Below are 21429 nucleotides of genomic sequence, written 5' to 3'. Positions count from 1 at the left end.
GTGTTGATTAAATTGGGTTTTGGGGGTCTAAACGTTCAAAAGTGTTTTTGTACACGTTTTTGAACTTTCAGTTCCTATTAAATTATTGGAGATATATTCATAAGGAAATTTTTGAGGTATTTTGGATTTAATTGATTTAATTTTGAGGATAAATTTTAGTTGCTAAGAAGGCCTTACACACTTGCAAGGGGCTTACTTTATAAGTGTGCGGCAGTTGTCACGTGCCTATCTTTATAGTGGGTTTGGGGCATGACAATTTTAATGGGAACCTCACTTACACTTCTCATCAAGTCATCAAAAGAACACTATCTATGACCTAATAACCTTCACAAACAATAACTAGAATTGTAATGTCTAGGGCACATATTTCATTCTAAATCAAAACCTAGCATAAAGTTAACAAGATCATAACCTAAGCTCTGATACCATATTTAACGACCCAAGGAAAAGCGCTAGCCACATCTACGCTTTACCTCAAAAGGACTAGTCACAATTGAGGCTCCTTACAGTTGTTAATAAAGCCTAGTTCAACCAAGTAAATACCCGATGTGGGACTCATCATACACCCACACACATCATACAATCAATCAAATTGGGGCATCACAATCTTAAAATTGTCACGCCTCGAACCCAACTATAAAGATAGGCACGTGACAACCGCCGCACACTTATAAAGTAATCCCCTTACAAGTGTGCAAGGCCTTCTTAGCAACTAAAATTTATCCTCAAAATTAAATCAATTAAATCCAAAATACGTCAACGATTTCCTTATGAATAGATCTCCAAAAATTTAATAGGAACACAATTCCAAACCTAATATGCATAATGCCAATTGGCCAATAAATATAAAACTATTCGAAGACCATTCAATCCCAAAATCACTAAGCTTCTTTTCCCATTCATAGCACAACATCAGAACTCCTAAAACTTGTTACTCTTCATAATCTAAAATTGGAGGGGAAAAAGGTGTGAGTTGACAACTCAATAAGTAACCAAAATCCTAATCAGTTCTATCCAGCAATAGATCTATAAAGTATAAGATGTAATATGTGTTTTCAAAAGTCATAAGATACTACGTGTTTTCAAAATAACTGAAGAAGTTTCATAGTCTTAAAATAATAAGTTGCACATAGGTCACATACTTTAATCTTATAAATATATCATAGATGGTTTAGAAAATAGTCATTTTTCTATATATCAAAAGCTATAACTTACAATAGATTCCAAATACACATAAGCAGTTTTAGAAACTCAAAATAGTCCAAATACTCAAACATTTTAAAAATAACCTATGTAGTTTTAAGGACTCAAAATAGTTCAATGTTCAAACGTAATTCATATTCTTAACAATCTTATAACTATGGTCATGCTATATCCCCGTGACTGGGCATCAGAGTACCAATGAATTACCTCCATTGGTTTGGGTAACAAAGTACCAATGAATAACCCCCATTGGCTGGGTATTAGAGTACCAATGAATAACCCCCATTGGTTTGGGTATCAGAGTACCAATGAATAACTCTCATTGACTGGGTATCAGAGTCAATTCATAGTCAAATTATTCATAATCATATATAAGAAATCATAGTTTCTACCAAAAATATATTTTATTCAAATACACACACACACACACACACACACACACACACACATATATATATAATCATATATTCAATATTCAAATCTATTTGTGATATTTCTATATTCTTTACTTTAAATCAATATAGCTAAATAAAATAAAATAAAATAAAATATTTCTTATATTCAATGCTCACATGTATTTGTGAAAATTCTTTATTCTTTACTTTGAATCAGTATAGCTAAAAACAATTAAATAAGATACATCATATATTCAGTAATCAGATATATTTGTGATAATTCTTTACTTGAAATCAGTAATACAATAGAAATAAAATTGTAACATCTGTAAACAATTTTCAGTAGTTAAAATACGCACAATAAAACCAATTAGGATAAGGTTACTTACCTCCAAAAGCTATTCCAAAATAACTTTTTCATAACAATTCCTCTAAAATCTTTAAATATCACCTAGAACAATTTTAAAATATTTTTACTCAATAATCAAATAATTTAAGAAGGATTTATAACGGTACCCAGCCAGAAGAGAGACTACTAAAAATATCCAAAATCTATCCACTTATTTGACACCAAATTCCACCTAATCATAATATTTTTCTTTATACATATATTATTATTTTTTTCTCGGCCACAACTAATGTCCTAGAGATAAGACCATAACTCCTATTACTATGTAGGCGCGTGGGCCATCCTTAAGTAGTGTGTTCCTGTGTTTTGTTTTTTTTTTTTTTTTCACTATAATTTATGACTGGTCAACCTTCATTGACTTCCCATTCACCCCTACCAAAACCAATAAACAAAATATAATAATAATAAAAAGTTAAAGGCTACTTTGTTTCTTGTTTTAGCCTTCATCTCTACTGACACTCACATCATCCATACGATGTTGCTGCTGCATCGACTTCCCTATTCACCAAAAGTACAACTTTTTAAGGCAAAAGCTATGCAGAACTAGACCACCATGACCATGCCTAATTTTCTGCAGATCCATCTATACTTAACGCAAAAGTGGTCGTAGGAAAAGAAAATCTATTATCGAAACAGTATAGATATCAAGAATATAATTTAGTCCCTTCTTCGGTTCATATCGAAAAATTAATTAGATATTTAAATAGTTTCACTTCTTGGCCAAAATACTCATATATATAAATAAATAAATAAAAAATAAAAAATAAAAAATAAAAAACTCTAATTCTAAATAAAACTTAGATTTGACAAGAAAGAAATTCTTAAGATCTTACCTCAATAGTGCAGTTAAACCTTCTCTACTGGAGTAATTTGGGTTCCTCTCTCAAAATATCTATCAGTATACGCTAACTTAAAATTAGACTATGTATAACTAGGGTTTCAACCTTATTTTTTTAAAAAACCCCTTAGAAATATTAATTATAAAATTGATCCCATAAACAAATTTACTTAAATAACCTTCCTTTTAATCTTTTTTTTTTCCTGGGTATATGCGTAGACTTTTCCCTATATCCTAGTAGGGACATAGGAGAAAGGTTTAAGCCCCTGGAATCTAAAGGGAAGGAGTAAAAGAGGAAGAAGATAGAGTTTTAACCCAATTGAAGAAAACTTAAGCTCATGTATTTGTATGGGGCTTGCTAATGGCTCACAAGCATTGTAGTGCTCTCTTGGATGTTTTAAGTGAAAAGGAAGTACCCATAGAAACTACACCACAAGAAGTGCTATTCCTTATGGGAGTTGAAGCCCCATCTTATCCTCTCCTTGCCTTTTCAGACAAAGAATTGCCTCTCGAAGGAGCCACTCATACTAGGCCTTTGTAAATCACCATTGAATGCATGGGTGCCAGGGTTCCAATGGTGCTTATTGATAATGGATTCACATTGAATGTATGCCCTTTTAGAACCACTCACACCATTGGGCTAGATGTGGAGACAATTATCCCCTCTCCCTTGACTATTAGGGCATATGACAATACCTTAAGGAGGGTTATAGAAACTTTCAAAGCTCCTTGCAAGATGGGCTCATTAGAGATGAATGTGGAATTCCATGTGATGGACATCAGTCCTAACTACAACCTTCTCTTAGGAAGGGCATGGATTCATCCCATTGGGCCTGTTCCTTCTTCCCTACACCAAAAAATGAAGATCCCATGGAAATGAGGGATTGCTATAGTGATTGGTGACTGTTAGGACATATGTGTGTCACATGTTAAGAACATATGTCATGATTTTATGTAATTGGCTTATCCTTTGACAAAACGCACTTTACCTGTAATTGGATAGATTTAGGATGTGTTTAAATACTTCAAGAAACCATGTTTCAAAATCAAGTGTTGAAGCCTTCAAGTCTGTCCAAGAAAACAAGCTGAAAGTGTAGAATTACTAAAGCTCGATGGCTAGCATGTGTTAAGGATTAGGGTAGCTGTTCAGCCCGTGTGCTCGACACCTGCTCGATAGCTACTTGACTCCTCCTATCTGTCGAGGTTTAAGAATTTCAGAATTCTGATATTATTTTCTTGGGATCTGTGAATGTGTCTTTGGGCTTTCTTTTCTCCTAACCCTAGACATATAAAAGGATTGTTTTAAGGGTTGTCAAACAGTTCACGAGTTGCACAAGCATTGAGCAAACTCTGTTCAAGCAAATTGTGATCGGAGACGAAGTTCTTGCCCTAGTTCATCTCTTTCTCTTGAAGAAGTTGCTGTGTATGTGGACCATAGGGTTTTGTGACCAAGCATCTTCTTGATCTTCTTCGTGTGGATGAACTGAAGAACTTTGCAGCCAGCAACCTTCTTAGTTAGTGATTAAAGTCATGTATTGGGATCCGCACAATTGGTTAGTCACGTACTTGAGAGCCGTGCATCGAAAGGGGAATTGTCACTACAGAACAAGTCCAATTGGATATTGGGATTCCTTTACTTGTAACCGCTTGTTGTGATAATAGTGGAGTTTCAGGAGTGGTGACTTGAAAATCACTCGGTGGGGTTTTTGCCGTGTAGGTTTTCCCCATTCGTAAACAAATCACCGTGTCATTTATTTTCCGCTGCATATTTAGTTGTTTGGTGATTTGTTTGTGCTATCATACGCTTTGCATGTTAATTTGATTAATTAATAAAGTTGGCTAATTAATCAATTAATTAATCACAAAGGGGGTCAATTCGTTTTTGACCTATCAGTGATAGTGAAATCTTAGCTCCCGTCTATGGGCTTGAAGAGGGAGGATGTGAGCTTCAAATTAGGGGCTTTGTGTTTATGAACACGGCTGACTATGGATTAAAAGATGAGTATACAATGGATTTGTTCCCATATTGTAGCCATGAGGTGATTTCAATGATGAAAAACATGGGGTATATGCCTAGTATGAGTCTTGGGAAAAAAGGAAAATGGGTGGAAAAATTCCCCAATTTCAAGACTCAACTAACCAAGGAAGGTTTAGGATTATTTGAAGGATGTGATGGAATCAAAAAGAACCTTGGTACCCTTCATTGAAACTTTGTAAAGGATGGGGGAGACTTTCCTTTTTATGTCTTTCTCGAGCTTTAGGTTGGTAAGGATGGAAAAGTGTATCCCTGTTGGGAGATGTTCTTCAATAAGAAGCTTACTTTCAAGGAGAAACCTACTATGGTGATCAAGAAAGTTCAAGAGGAAGTCTATTGGATGGACTACATGGATACTAAAGCAATAGAGACTATGTTGAAGATGGAGGGGTATGTGTTTGCCGTCACTAATGAAAAGCCGAATGATCCGTCTACCTTTATCGTGCTTGCCATGGGACACCTCAATAATTGGACTTGGGTTAGGATTTCTAACAATATGGGAAAGAAATTTTGTAATGCAAGCTTCAATGTACTTTTCAACATTTTTAATAAGATGAATTCTGATTTGGTTTAATTTGATATATCCCATAATATTGAAATTTTGCATTTAAATGATTCTAATAAATTTGAAAATAAAATTAATAAACAATTGGAAAATAAAATTAAACCTATGGAACCAACTTTGGAAACTATTAATTTGGGCAATGATGAGAAAGAAAGAAAGGATCTCAAAGAGCTTCTCACAGAATTTCAAGAAGTGTTTGCATCGTCCTATGAAGATATGCCAGGTATTGATCCCAAAATAGCCCAACACCACATTAATACTCATGCTCACATGGTACCCGTCAAGCAAAAGTTGAGGCATATGAGAACCAAATGGCTTCTAAAGATTAAAGAAGAGGTTACCAAGCAATTGAAAGTAGTTAAACCAGTGCACCAAGCTAAGTGGATAGCCAACGTTGTGCCCATACCAAAGAAGGAGGAAAAGTAAGAATGTGCATGGATTTTAGGGATTTAAACAAACCTTGCCCTAAGGATGATTTCCCTCTTCCCCACATAGATGTCCTAGTGGATAATATGGCCGGTAGTGCCTTGATGTTTTTCATGGATGGTTTCTCGGGATATAACCAAATTGAGATGGCTCCTAAGGATATGACTAAGACTACCTTCACTTTAGAATGGGGAATCTATTGTTGCACCGTGATGCCATTTTGGCTCAAGAATGCGGGAGCAACTTATCAAAGGATGGCCACAACTTTGTTACCTGACATGATGCACAATGAGTTTGAGGTATACGTTGATGACATGATCTTGAAATCCAAGGATAGAGAAGGTCATGTCATTAACTTAAGAAAGTTCTTTGAAAGGATTAAGAAGTATAGATTGAGGTTGAACCCCCAAAAGTGTACCTTAAAGTAACAGCTGAGAAATTGCTAGGCTTTTTGGTAAGTGATAGAGGGATCAAGGTTGACCTTGTTGGAAAAACATAGTTTGTATCACATATAAAACATACGCAACGGAAAATTAACTGATCTACTTCAATTGCAATTGATAACATATAACATGTAAATTTAAGAATTTAAGAACAATAGAGCGTACTTTGGTGTGATGAAATTCAAAACAAAATATTAGAAGTACTTGAGAACACTTTTAATCTTCACTCTAATTCCCACCCAAGAAGTGTGGTCTCTCAATCAGTTTACACGTATATGTTCAAGGGAGAATAAGAGAGTAGTTTACACTCACATACACACCATTTTCATACATTACAATGCATTGCCAAATTCTATATGTTTCTCTCCTTATATATAACTGATTATCTAATTGGGCTAGCCTTTTGGACCATTCCAATTGGACTTTAGTATGTGGCTTGGAGTGGAACCAAAAGGGACAAATAAGACACTAACTCCAATGGGTTTTAGGCCTTTCTGTCAACCCTTGACAAGCCCAAAATTACCATTAATTATATTTAAAACCACTATATAAATATAATTGCACTCCAGGCCTTATTAATAAATTATATCTCAAAACTTTATTATACATACAACCCCTTCATTAAAATATTTGTAGTAGTACAAAGTCATGAATGTTGACTGCCACTTTAAAGATTACTACATCTTAATCCTTAAGTACCCGGTCTAATCCTTTAAATTATTCATCATATATTTATGAAATCCAATTTCATAAATATATACTTTAGTAACTTCTTGCTAAAGTGGTTAGGCCTACCACTCTGAATAACCAAACCCATTAAACCTATCTCAAGAGAATATTTTATATTTCCGTTAAGAGATTATGAATTCCATCTTGAGAATATATGTTCCTTTAACATTAAATGTTGCTGCCCAACATACTAAGGTTTTGAACATAACTTTAGATCTCACTCCTAATATATCAAAGCAACCTACACTTTCATGATCAGGTTCATTTTTCTCTCAAGATTAAGAGTTGATGTAAATAGAAGCCGTGAAATTTATTATTCATTTGATAGTCATTAGTAGAATAATAAATCTCACAACGGTCCAATTCAATATGTCTTAAGACTTAAAACATATCAACATATCAACTAGAAGTCTTCACTTCCATGATTAAGACAAATCATCTTAGTTGATATGTTATAGTCTTCGCAGATAAAATGCCCAATTTCATCACCGACTAGGAACTAAAATTTTGAGTTTACAAAAAATTTGTGATTTATATCTTCTGTGACTAAATCATATACTATGCATCTCATGGACTATATGATAATGTCCAAATATTCATGTTACCATTATTTTAGATAATAATAAAACAACTTTATTAATCACAACATAATATCATACATAATGTCATACATAGCATCATACAATAGGATTTAAAGGACATATCCTAACAATCTCCCACTTGCCCTAAAGATTATTGTGCACTAATCTAACTCCCATTCCCTCCAAATGTGACTTAAAAGTCCTTTGGGGCAAGGCTTTGATAAAGGGATTTGCTAGATTATTTTCACTATCAATCTTTGCTACTACTACACCTCCTCAAGCAACAATGTCTCGAATGATGTGGTACTTTCTTTCAATATGCTTTCCTTTCTTGTGATTTCTTGGATCCTTGGATTGTGCAACCACTCCACTATTGTTGCAAAACAATGTGATTGGAACTTGCTCCATACTCACAACACCAAGATCATAAAGGAATTTCTTGAGCCAAACAGCTTCCTTTGCCACTTTGCGAGCAGCAACATATTCAGCTTCCTTGGTGGAGTGAGCAATACAAGATTGCTTAACACTCCTCTAACTTATGGCTCCACCTCCCAACGTGAACACACAACTTGAAGTGAACTTTTTGAAATCAAGATCTGATTGAAAATCAGAATCTGTATAACCAATGGGAATCAAATCCTTACTATGGTAAACAAGCATATAATCTCTTGTTCTTCTTAGATACTTTAGAATATGCTTTACAACTTGTAAATGTTTAAGTCCTAGATTTGATTGATATCGGCTGATCATGCCAACTGAATAATAGATATCTGGTCTAGTACAAAGCATGGCATACATGAGACTTTCCACTACAGAAGCATAAGGAACTTGTCTCATTTTCTTTTCCTCTTCATGAGTCTTAGGCCTTTAGTCATCAGATAGAGGAACTCTATGTCTGAAAGGAAGTAATCCTTCCTTGAAGTTTTGCATGCTAAACCCTTCAAGAACCTTATCTATATATCCAGCTTGTGACAAGCCTAACATTCTATTCTTGCAATCTCGCCAAGGTTTGATCCCTAGAATAAAGTTAGCTTCGCCCAAGTCCTTCATAACAAATTGGCTTGACAACCAAATCTTTACTGATGACATAACCCCTACATCATTTCCAATGAGTAGAATATCATCAACATAAAGCACTAGGAACATTACTACTTTATCTTAATGTCTTTTGTACACATATGGTTCATCAAGATTTTGTTCAAAACCAAATGACTTGATTGCTTGATCAAATCTGATATTCCATGATCTAGATGCTTGCTTAAGTCCATAAATGGACCTTTTCAATTTGCATACCATATGTTCTTGGTTCTTTGCTATGAAACCTTCCGATTGCATCATATAGATTTCTTCTTCAAGATTGCCATTAAGAAATGCAGTCTTGACATCTATTTGCCAAATCTCATAATCATAATGAGCAGCAATGGATAAAAGAATTCTAATTAATTTAAGCATTACTACTAGTGAAAAGGTTTCTTCATAATCAATACCTTCTTTTTATGTATACCCTTTCGCCACTAGCCTTACTTTAAAGGTTTCAACCTTTCCATTTGTCCCTCTCTTCCTCTTGTAAACCCATTTGCAACTAACAAGTTTAATGCCATTAGGCGCCTTTACAAGATCCCAAACCTGATTGGAATACATAGAACCAATCCAGATTTCATAGCTTTGACCCAATGATGTGCATCTATATCTTTCATTGCTTCTTCATAAGTATAAGGATCCGATTTAGCCTCTTCTAAGATAGCTTTATAAGTTTCTTTTAGACCTACTTACAGATGGCTTTATAATCCTCCCACTATGACGAGGATCTTGTGTACTAGTCATCTCATGAGTAATATCTTGTGGTGTATCCAATACAACCACATCATTCCTAGTTTCATCCATTGATTGTTCAATTATAGGTTCATTCATTTCAGCCAAAACAACTCTACTTTTAGGAGTATAATCATCCATGTGGTCATTTTCCAAAAAATTGGCATTTGTACTAACAAACACTTTATTATCTTTATAACTATAGAATAAACCTCTAATAGTTCCTTTTGGATACCCTACAAAGAAAACCACTTTTGTTTTAGAATGTAGCTTGTCAATCTTTCCTTTCAACACATGTGCTAGACAACCTCAAATATGCAGATATCTCATACTAGGCTTATGCCCAATCCACAACTCTATAGGTGTTTTAGGAACAGACTTCGAGGGTACTAAATTCAGAAGATGCATTGCAATATTTAAGGCATATCCCCAAAATGAAATTGGTAGAGTTGAATAACTCAACATGGATCTAACTATATCTAAAAGAGTCCTATTCCTTCTTTCTGCTACACCATTTTATTGTGGTGTTCCAGGTGCAGTTAAATAGGATATAATCCCATTTTCAGTTAAGAATCCTTGAAATCCCCAAGAAGATATTCGCCACCACGATTAGATCGAATGGCCTTTATGTGTTTACCTAATTGATTCTCAACTTCAGCCCTAAACTCTTTGAACTTTTCAAAGGCTTCAAACTTCCATTTCATTAGATATACATAACCAAATCTAGACTAATCATCAACGAAAGTAATGAAATACTCATAGCCACCTCTTGCTTGGGTTGACATTAGACCACATACATCTGAATGTACTAGTTCTAGCAAATCTTTGGCTTTACTACCTTTTGAATTAAAAGGCCTTTCAGTCATTTTGCCTTCCAAGCAAGATTCATAGATTGGAAATCATTAAAATCTAATGGTTCTAAAGGCCCATCTTTAACCAGTCTTTGGATCCTGTTTGAATTAATATGACCCAAACGTAAATGCCAAAGATATGCATCACTAGTAGAAGGAAACTTTCTCTTTAATGATTTCAAATGTGAATTATTATCTATTTTAGAATTGTATAATTCATGCTTATCAAGAGTTATAATATAAGGACCATCAACAATATTGCCAGAACAGATAAACACTTTATCCTTCCTTATTACAACATTATCTTTCAAGATAACACAATATCCATGTTTACCTAAATAAGTTGCAAAAATTAAATTTTTATGAACATTAGGTACATACAAACAGTCTTTCAATATTAAAACTCTAGAACCAAAACACAAATTAAACACTTCAATAGCTACAACAGGAATTCTGCTCCCATCAGCCAAAGTAAGAAACAATTCCCCTTCATTCAGCTCTCTAGTCTCCTAGAACCCCTGTAAAGAATTGCAGATATGATTAGTACAACCTAAAACCACACACCAAGAATCCATGGGATTTTGTACTAAACATATTTCAAGAAGGAATGAACTCTTCATACCCTTATTCTTGGCAGCTTTGAATTTTGGACAATTTCTCTTCCAATAACCTTTCTCACCACAATGGAAACACTTTCCTTTGGCATAATCATTTTTCTTTCCCTTGTTGGCAACTCCTAAGGCAATTTGTTTACCATCTTGCTTGGTGAAGTTCTTCTTCTTCTTCTTTTTACCCTTTCCTTTCGACTTAGGTTAAGAAGAAGAAGTTTCAATTATATTAGCATTAACACTAGCTGTACCAAGAATTCCTTCCACTGCCACCAACTCATTCATTAATTCAGACAATGTATAAATCTTTTTATTCATGTTATAATTAAGTCTGAATTCCTTGAATGATTCTAGTAATGACTGGAGTATCATATCCGCTTGGGATTCTCCATCAATGTTGGCACTTAAAACCTCTAGTGTATTCAGATGAGATATCATCTTAAGACAATTCTCCCTTACTGGAGTAGCTTCAACCATTTTGGTATTATAAATTTGCCTCATAGTTTCTTGCCTTGTAGAACGGCCTTGCTCACCAAACATCTCCTTTAGACTTAGCATTATGTTCGAAGCTAGTTTTACATCCTGCATTTGATGCTATAGAACATTTGAAATAGATGCTAGGATATAGCACTTGGCCATCTCATTTGATTTCTACCAACGATCATATCATTATTTTTTCCTTAAGAGGAGCATCTAATGATGGAAAGTTAGTACAAGGTTGACTAAGCACAAACTTGTGCTCTTCAGCAGTAAAAACAATGTCCAAATTTCTTTTCCAATCAACATAGTTGGATCCAGTGAGTTTGTTTTGATTAAGAATAGCAACAAGTGGGCTAAAGGATGCCATGATTAAAATCTGAAAATAACAAACATGAATATAATAAGTAAACCGGACATTATCAATTTAGCATGTAAACATATAGTATGGAACCTTAATAAAACCATAATATAAAATATGCAACGACAACCCAATCCCATATTCAATATCCCTTAGCATAGAGTGAACATTAAATACTATGATTGATTGAGAACTATTCTCATTATTAGTGCTATCATGATAACTCTTATCAAACACTAATAATATGCCGTTATACATTTAGCCTTTAAATTATAATAATAAGAACTCAGCATAAAGGATACTATAATATTTACTCTAGTGTATACCATTGTCTAGAGCCACGTGTAGCCACATTTCATCTACTATTAACAGGTTTATCTTGTAGTACCATGATACAAAACACCCTCAACATGGAATGCAAAGCTCAAGGCTAAGACAAGGTGTTTGATCAAACCACCATAAACCAGGAAGTTCAATCTTGTAGCACCATGAAATAAATACTCTCTGCATGGAATGCAAAGCTCGAAGCAAAGACAAAGTATATATTTCATACTACTATGAGCCGACAATGGAGGCTGTGAGATGCAACCCTTATATCTCTCTCCCACTAGATATTTTGAAAGAAAGGTTTTTAGTTAGAAATCATATGTAATCTCATCACACATAGCCTTGCACTTTATCTATGTTTTAACACTTAGTGAAAATTTCAAAAACAATTCATTCAATCGATCAAAGGTATCTCTCGATCGATCGAAATGTTCAACAAATCCATTTTAAAGTTTCTAGATGACTCGATCCATAACCCACAGGTCCCAGGATTGACCTGGCTCTGATACCAATTGTTGTAAAAACATAGTTTGTATCACATAAAAAACATACGCAGCAGAAAATTAACGGATCTACTTCATTTGTAATTGATAACATGTATCATGTAAATTTCAGAATTTAAGAACAAGAGAGTGTACCTTGGTGTGGTGAAATTAAAAAAAAAAGATTAGAGGTACTTGGGAACACTTTTATTCTTCACTCCAATTCCACTTCCACCCAAGAAGTGTGGTCTCCCAATCAGTTTACACGTATGTGTTCAAGGGAGAATAAGAGAGTGGCTTACACTCACATACACACCATTTTCATACATTACAATGCATTGTCAAATTCTATATGTTTCTCTCCTTATATATAACTGATTATCTAATTAAGCTAGCCTTTTGGGTCATTCCAATTGGGCTTTAGTATGTGGCTTGGAGTGGAACCAAAAGGGACAAGTAAGACACTAGCTCCAATGGGTTTTGGGCCTTTCTGTCAACTCTTGACAAGCCTAAAATTACCATTAATTATATTTAATACTACTATATAAATATAATTGCACTCTAGGCCTTATTAATAAATTATATCCCAAGACTTTATTATACATACAATCCCTTCATTAAAATATTCATAGTAATACAAAGTTATGAATGTTGACTGCCACTTTGAAGATTACTACATCTTAATCCTTGAGTACTCTGTTTAATCCTTTAAGTTATTCATCATATATTTGTGAAATCCAATTTCATAAATATATACTTTAGTAACTTCTTACTAAAGTGGTTAGGCCTAATACTTTGAATAACCAAACCCATTAAACTTATCTCAAGGGAATATTTTATATCTCCGTTAAGAGATTATGAATTCCATCTTGAAAAGATATGTTCATTCAACATTAAATGTGTCTACCCAACATACTGAGGTTTTGATTGTAACTTTAGATCTCACTCCTGATATATCGAAGCAACCTACACTTTATGATCAGGTTCACTATTCTCTCAAGATTAAGAGTTGATGTAAATAGAAATTGTGAGATTTATTATTCATTTAACAGTCATTAGTAGAATAATAAACCTCACAGTGGTCCAGTTCAATATGTTTTAACACTTAAAACATATCAACATATCAACTAGAAATCTCTATTTCCATGATCAAGACAAATCATCTTAGTTGATATGTTATAGTCTTCACAGATGAAATGCCCAATTTCATTACCAAATACGAACTAAAATTCTGAGTTTACAAAGAACTTGTGATTTATATCTTCTGTGACTAAATCACATAAATCATATATTATGCAACTCATGGACTATATGATAATGTCCAAATATTCATGTTACCATTATTTTAGATAATAATAAAACAACTTTATTAATCACAGCATAATATCATACATAGCATCATACAATAGGATTTAAAGGGCACATATCCTAACAAACCCATCAAAGATCAAAGACATATTGGAGATGCCTCCACCCAAAAGCGAAAAGGAGACAAGGGGATTCTTAAGTCGATTACAGTATGTAAGGTTGAATTTAATCAACCATGTGTTGGCTTTATTCCATGACAAATTTGCTTGTAATATAGCACTTAGAAACCTTGTATTTAGGTGGGAATCATGTAAGGGTAGTGTGTGAGAGAGTGTGAAGAAATGCTCAAGACAGTGCAGTGAAGCAGAGACTCGCGGCTAGGACTTGCGGGTGGCTCGCGGCTAGGACTTGCGGGTGGCTCGCGGCTTGCAAGCCGCCAAAAGTTGCTCACGTGCAGAGCATGCAGGGGAGCTGAACAGTCACGCCACCTGGAGCACTACACGACAAAAATCCAGACTGGCCATTAAGTTAGCTTGCGACTTGAACTCGCGACTCAGTCAAGTCGCGAGGTCAAGTCGCCAGCCAGCCCTGTTTTTGGAAAAACTGACTCTTCGCATTCTATTCTCACACCAATATAAATACCCCTCATTCCCACAAAATATGTGTGGCTATTCAGAAAGAAAAACCCTAAGAGATGTTTCTTCAAAACACCCACCCAATTAGAGAGAGCTACTCATTCTTAGAGAGAAATCTTTGTAGTCTCTTCTCATTCCCTCTCTCATTGTCATACCTATTGAGAGGAGATTTCTATCCAAACACTACCCACACCCATTTAGAGTGTTGAGTGTTTTTGGAGTTTTGGGAAGCATTGGAAGATGCCAAGGATGGCGGATGCTATGGTCTAGTAGCGGAATCCGGTAAGCTAGAAAAGAAAAAGGTTCGGCGCAACCTCGTTGGAGCAAGAAGCTTGGAGGGCTTAGGTACATCAGGTAGATTAGGCTTGGAGGGTCTATTGCTGTTCATGTATCCCAACTACATTTTCTAGTGGATTATTGACCGCTTGGAGGGCGGCGGAGAGGTTTTACGCCGAGGGCTTCGGTTTCCTCTTCGATAACACATCGTGTGTTGTCCTTGTGTTTGCATCTCTCTTCCCTTTATCTTTGCCTTTTATTTTCTGCTATGGATGTGATTTATAATTGGCTTAGATTGATTTCCAATTCTGTTTATAGCTTATGTTATGTTTCCGCACACTAGTTGTTTGACATAAAGCTTGAATTGGTTAAGTTGTAATTTGGGGGTCTAAACGTTCAAAAGTGTTTATACACATTTTTGAACTTTCAATTGGTATCAGAGCGGGTACAATTGTTGCGGTTTAAATACCTAAGTGTGATCCTTGACCCCTTGTGTTTATTTGCCATGGATTGTGCTTTGTATGCCTCTTTGCATGATTTGGTTGGTGATGAATGTAACATGCCACATGTTTGTGAAAATGCCTCTATGAGTGTTAATCCTCATAAGTGTGATGACATGTTATTTGAATCCATGGGTGTTGTTGACAAACTCTTAAAGAAAAATGCTAAGAAGTTTCAAAAGAATTTGAGCAAGTTATTTTGTGAAAAGGATGATTTGATTGCTAAGCTCAATGAATCCAACAAATTGGTTGAGAAATATAAAAAACTTGCTGAAATTTCTCTTGAAAAGCTGAAAGAGTTTGAACGTTTGAATATGGACTTGGATGCTAAACTTGTTTTGTCTAACAAACTTGTTGATGATCTTAAATGTGAAAATGAATCTCTTAAGATGCATGCCAAGTGTTTGATTGCTGAACCTACTGTTAAAAAGGATGAAAATATGTGTTGCAATCATGTTGTGGTACCCGATTTTGTGCCTAGTGTGTGTTCTACCGTAAAGGACAAATCGGTGTACATTCCTCCACATAAAAGAAATCAAAAGGTGGAGAGAAAGGCTGTTAAGTCAAAGCCTCTGTTTAGGTCTCAACCTAAGGCTTTGGATGGATCTAAGTTTGTTCCAACTTGCCACCATTGTGGTGTGATTGGTCACATAAGACCCCAATGCCCCAAGTTAAAAAGAGAACAAACCTTTGTTGCTAGATCTCTTTCAAAAAATCCTAGTAGACCTAAACACATTATGTGTCACCATTGTGGTGCCTTTGGTCATGTAAGACCTCAATGCTCTAAGTTTCATGCTTTTAAAAGAATCAAAAGAAAAGAAAAACTTGAGCTTTTTGGAAGTTGTGCTAAAAAGAGTAAACCGGTTTTAAGAGTAAACCGGTTTTAAGTGAAAATAGCATGTTGTTAAAGAAAATGTTTAATGCTCTTAACTCCTTGACTATGTGCATCTCCGGTTCTCATTCTTCCAACCCTCGTCTCATTTCTCATGAGACACTCATCCCAAACACTCATTCCAAACAATCATTCCGTTTGGATGAGGAAGGGTTCCTATGGTTGAGCTTTTGCTCTTTTGGTCCTTGATCTAATTTTTTCGATCTTTGTAGGACCCTTCATGCATTAAATGTCATATCTTCATGCATTTTGTGCATCTTGCATTTATTTGTATGCATTGTTTTGTTTTTTATCTTACTTTTATATTTCAGTTTTGTGTGAGTAAAAAATCCAAAACCACATAAAAAGTGAAAAATTCAAAAAGTTTGATCGTATATGTTTGAGCACATATCACATGTGAGTTTGGCCTTGTACCTTTGTACAAATGGCTTTGTGCATTTACGAGCTTAGCTTGTTATTTTTGCACTTATATCTTTGTGGGAAAAATCTTGACATCTTTGTGTGATTGTTGTAAATCGATCTTCAAGCTTGTCATGAATGATTAGTCAATAGTCATGTTGGTTTTGATACATGCGTAGACTTGTGCTTATATCTCTTCCCACTCTTTTATTTTTATTGCTTAAAGAGCTCAATAAATGTAAATCTCAAAATGAAAAGAGATAATGAGCTGCAAAAGCCGTCGCACATACTAGTATTCGACTAGGAAAAAGGGAAAGCGACTTATATGAAAATGTATGATGCCCAAAAAGCCAAAGGCTTGTTCTTCAAAGTGAAATATAAAAAATTTCAGGCATCAATCTCAAAAATGAGATGTATTGCTCAAAATGAGTTGTATTGATTCAAAATGATCAAATGATATGAATTGTAAGAAGCCAAATGAAAAGCTTCAATCTTATGTAATCATTTTCTTGTGGGAGGTCATATATGTTCACTTCTATAATTGAGATAGACCACTTGACTTAGTACTAGTTGTGTATGACTTGATTGAATTGATCATTGAAGCTTCACTCTAGACTAAGGACTATTCCACATTTGATACACACACACAACACACATGTCTAATGTTCAATGAATGTCTTATTCATTTGTTAGATTGTACTTGTCTAAATGTGATGTGTGTGTGCTCAATCTTATATGGATTAATCCAAAAAAAATTTTGATCATTTTATATGTTTTTGGAAGTGATTTTTATCACTTTTTGTGTTTATGTTTAGTGCTTACTTTGTTTTTCAATGTTTAAACATGTTCTGAATTGAAAAACAAGTGTCAGAGTTTTTCGCGGCTCAGCTGGCGACTCGCCAGTCGCGAGTTCATCCAGAAGCTTTTGGCGGCTCACTCGCGACTCGCGAAAATTTTCGCGACTGAAACTCGCGGCTCGCGGCTGAAACTCGCGGCTCGCGGCTTGCTCGCGACTGAACCTCGCGACTCGCCCAGTCGCGAATCGCCTAGAAACAGCTTTTTAATGGGCTTTTTGTGGGATACTTGTTTTAAACCTCTCCCATCCTCTCTAAAACCCCTCTTTCAATATTTTTACATCAAAATCCAACCAATTTGAATGGTTTTTCATTCCATTAACATTTCTAAGGTAATTATAAATTCTTTTCATTATTTTTGATCCTTGGATTATATTTTGGAGAGTTTTGTGCTCTTGGTTGGGTTTTTTATCATTGGGGTTGAGAAAACTTAATTTTTGTCAAATTTCTTTATGGGATTGGTTTCTTTTGTTGATATGCATTGGATGTTGACCCCTTGTGGCAGAAAGAACATGTATTAAGGGTGGATTTCATGTTGTTCATGCATTGTTTCACATTATTGTTCATAGTGTGCATGCTAGGTGTTTGATAAAATGCCTTTTAGACATTTTCTCACTTGTTTGGACTCCGATGAGTACCAAACTTTGGGGTTTCTCATGTTTCCTCATTAGGAACATGTTTGGTTCATTAGTTGTGTAGTTTGCACACTTTGCCCCACATGTGCATTTTTCATGCATTGGTCATGCATTGCACTTAGCCACCTCTTGCACACACTTTTGTTACCCTTGTCATGCCTTGGTCTTTACCTTATTTTTTTCATCCTAGCATGTCATGCTTACCTTATGCTTTGTAGCATGTTACTTTGTCTTAGGTTTGAGATTCATTTTCTCATTCATCTTGCATCCCTCATGCATCATTAGCATTGTTCATACCTTCATCTCTTGCCCTTGTTTCTTCTTGACCCTTTGTCTATTCCTGACAAAAAGGGGGAGAGTATACTCTAGAGTATGTTTCAGAGTATTTTGTCATTTCTATATGACTCTTGTGCACATCCTTAGGGGGAGAAATTCTATTTCTCATACACATTTGTAGGGGGAGAGATATTCCATAGGGGAGATGCATATACCAAGGGGGAGAAGACATTGTGTTAACTAGAAAACCTTATTCTGTTTGTTTTCTTGTTGGCTTTATGGTGCTTTGTGTTATGCTTTGGTGTTCTCATTGCATCATGTTTGTGCTTTGGACATGCATATATCCCTATGCTATTGTGCTTCTTTGAATGCATGTTCAGATGATCTTTTGCTTTGCTATGAGATCATTGTAGTCATTTCTGTATGACTATTTTGGTGTATGATCAAGTTGCTCACATGTTTCACATCATGTTTACTTGATCGCAATTTACTTGTTACATTATACTTGTCCTTTTATTACTTGTTTTACCTTGAGGGTCTAATGTGTTTTGTGCAAGTGTTTCAGGTTACAAGTATATATGTTCCAAGTGCATCACAGCTTCTCATCATTTTGAAGGGGAGAAACTTTAAGCACTTTCAGTTTATATTGTTTAAGTTTTTATTCAATATAATGTGTTTGTACCCATGTGCTTTTGTAAGCTTTTAGGGTTAATGTTTTATGCATAGTTTGTAGGCTTTATGGTATGTACCTTGCTTAATGCAGCCTTTATGCTATGTTGAAATCAGTACTTTAATCTAAATGTTCTACATTTTGGTTTATGTACTGTCACTCTTGTGCCCTTGTAGGATTGTTCCTAGATGCATATGCCTTGTGTGTTATGCATTGGTTGAGTGTTAAGCATACAAGTGTCTTGCCTTGTGCTTGTTAACTTGTATGTTCTTGTGTTCATTCCAAGTGTGAATGAGCACTGTGATCACTACCTTGTGGTGTTCACTTGGTTGATCAAGCCATGGTTTGTTTATTAACTCCATCTTTGCTTGATCTCATATTTGCCTGTTTCATATGCATTTATAATTTTCTGCTTACAATGATCATGGTGTATTGTTGTGTTTCAGGAGTATTATGTTCATATGATTCAAGTGCTTCACAGCTTCTAGAGTTAGGTGTGAGTGAGTTTTGCCATTGTTCCCAAACTCACGTTTAAGTCTAGAGTCTGTTTTAGGGTGTTTTGTCATGGAATAGCCAAATGGGGAGATTGTAAGGTTCAATTTAATCAACCATGTGTTGGCTTTATTCCATGACAAATTTGCTTGTAATATAGCACTTAGAAACCTTGTATTTAGGTGGGAATCATGTAAGGGTAGTGTGTGAGAGAGTGTGAAGAAATGCTCAAGACAGTGCAGTGAAGCAGAGACTCGCGGCTAGGACTCGCGGGTGGCTCGCGGCTTGCAAGCCGCCAAAAGTTGCTCACGTGCAGAGCATGCAGGGGAGCTGAACAGTCACGCCACCTAGAGCACTACACGACAAAAATCCAGACTGGCCATTAAGTTAGCTCGTGACTTGAACTCGCGACTCAGTCAAGTCGCGAGGTCAAGTCGCCAGCCAGCCTTGTTTTTGGAAAAACTGACTCTTCGCATTCTATTCTCACACCAATATAAATACCCCTCATTCCCACAAAATATGTGTGGCTATTCAGAAAGAAAAACCCTAAGAGAGGTTTCTTCAAAACACCCACCCAATTAGAGAGAGCTACTCATTCTTAGAGAGAAATCTTTGTAGTCTCTTCTCATTCCCTCTCTCATTGTCATACCTATTGAGAGGAGATTTCTATCCAAACACTACCCACACCCATTTAGAGTGTTGAGTGTTTTTGGCGTTTTGGGAAGCATTGGAAGATGCCAAGGATGGCAGATGCTATGGTCTAGTAGCGGAATCCGGTAAGCTAGAAAAGAAAAAGGTTCGGCGCAACCTCGTTGGAGCAAGAAGCTTGGAGGGCTTAGGTACATCGGGTAGATTAGGCTTGGAGGGTCTATTGCTGTTCATGTATCCCAACTACATTTTCTAGTGGATTATTGACCGCTTGGAGGGCGGCGGAGAGGTTTTACGCCGAGGGCTTCGGTTTCCTCTTCGATAACACATCGTGTGTTGTCCTTGTGTTTGCATCTCTCTTCCCTTTATCTTTGCCTTTTATTTTCTGCTATGGATGTGATTTATAATTGGCTTAGATTGATTTCCAATTCTGTTTATAGCTTATGTTAAGTTTCCGCACACTAGTTGTTTGACATAAAGCTTGAATTGGTTAAGTTGTAATTTGGGGGTCTAAACGTTCAAAGGTGTTTATACACGTTTTTGAACTTTCACAGTACATCAGCCAATTCATTGCCAAACTCACCTCCACTTGTGAGCCTTTCTTTAAGCTCCTAAGGAAGAATAAACCCCATGCATGGAATGATGAATGTTAGAAAGCCTTTGAACTTGTCAAGGAATACCTCCTCCATCCACCCATCCTTATACCCCCAAGGCAAGGAAAGCCATTACTCCTAATCCTATACCTCTCTATCATAGGAGATGCAGTCAAAAGCATGCTTGCATAAGAAGATGATGATAAGAATGAGAGAGCGGTGTACTATTTGAGTAAAAGATTCCATAATTATGAGAGTAGATACACACCCACAGAAAAGTCATGTTTTGCACTCGTGTGGGCCGTGTTGAAATTGAGACACATTATTCTACCATTCCAGATATAGATCATAGCCAGAATGGACCCATTGAAGTAACTATTTGAGAAACCCGCTTTGAATGGAAGATTGTTGAGATAGTTAATCCTATTAGCGCAATTTGATTTGAAGTATGTGGTCAGAAAAACAATCAAAGGAAGCGTCGTGTTAGATTTTTGTGCTAAGAACCCTATAGAAGGGGATGATGGAAGAGAGGATTTCCTAGATGAGCATATTTTTGATATTGAATTAGGGGCATGGAAAATGTACTTCGATTTATCTATGAACCAATATGAAAATGGGATAGAAGTACTTTTGATCATCCCTGATGGATCTCATGTGCCTTTGGTGGTCAAGTTGAACTTTGAGGCAACTAATAACACCGCAAAATATA

Source organism: Quercus robur, chromosome 3 (assembly GCF_932294415.1).
Source record: "Quercus robur chromosome 3, dhQueRobu3.1, whole genome shotgun sequence".
Lineage (NCBI taxonomy): Eukaryota > Viridiplantae > Streptophyta > Magnoliopsida > Fagales > Fagaceae > Quercus > Quercus robur.
The sequence above is the reverse complement of the archived record's forward strand: the minus strand, read 5'-3'. Positions refer to the sequence as shown.